Here is a 488-nt window from a genome sequence, read left to right on the forward strand (position 1 = left end):
ACTCCCCGGCCTTTTCCCAGCGGGGCCCCCCGGGTAGCCCCTGCCTCCTCCCGGCCTCTCCTGCTCAGGAAGAAGTGAGCAAAAGCCGCCCACTGCCCTGAGAAACCTGGCTGAAAACAGCCAACGCCAAGTGCATCAGGGAAGGGCAGTGCAGGTGGTGCCGTGCGTGGTCTCCCCGCAGAGGTGGGATACAGCCGCCCAGGAGCTGCCGGACGCTCTTGTGGGTGATGGGGTGAAGCCCCACCCGTGCTGCCGGCGCTTCCTGGGCAAGGGGCTCTGCTGCCGGCTGGTCCTCGCGCCGGCCGGCTCTGAACCCCACGCGCGGCGCCTTGCCCCGGCATGGGCTGTGCCCATCTTCGGCATCAGCTGCACATGCCACACTGCTAATGAGGCCAAAAAGTAATTTGGGAAAAATCTTCCAGGAATTGTGAACAGATTTTCTGCTAGCACTGGAGCAGATGTCCTGCCCTGTCAGCAGCATTCCTGTA

The 488-nt window shown here is 63.3% G+C and overlaps 1 protein-coding gene across 1 annotated transcript in view; it reads left to right on the forward strand.

Moving 5' to 3' along the window:
* LOC104081133 (ras-specific guanine nucleotide-releasing factor 1-like) overlaps positions 1-488 on the forward strand; it is a gene marked incomplete at its 5' end in the record, with an annotated part of 10,111 nt that overhangs the window by 9,201 nt on the left and 422 nt on the right. The window lies entirely within an intron of this gene.

Source organism: Fulmarus glacialis, unplaced genomic scaffold, assembly GCF_000690835.1.
Source record: "Fulmarus glacialis isolate BGI_N327 unplaced genomic scaffold, ASM69083v1 scaffold18118, whole genome shotgun sequence".
In the NCBI taxonomy this organism is placed as follows: domain Eukaryota; kingdom Metazoa; phylum Chordata; class Aves; order Procellariiformes; family Procellariidae; genus Fulmarus; species Fulmarus glacialis.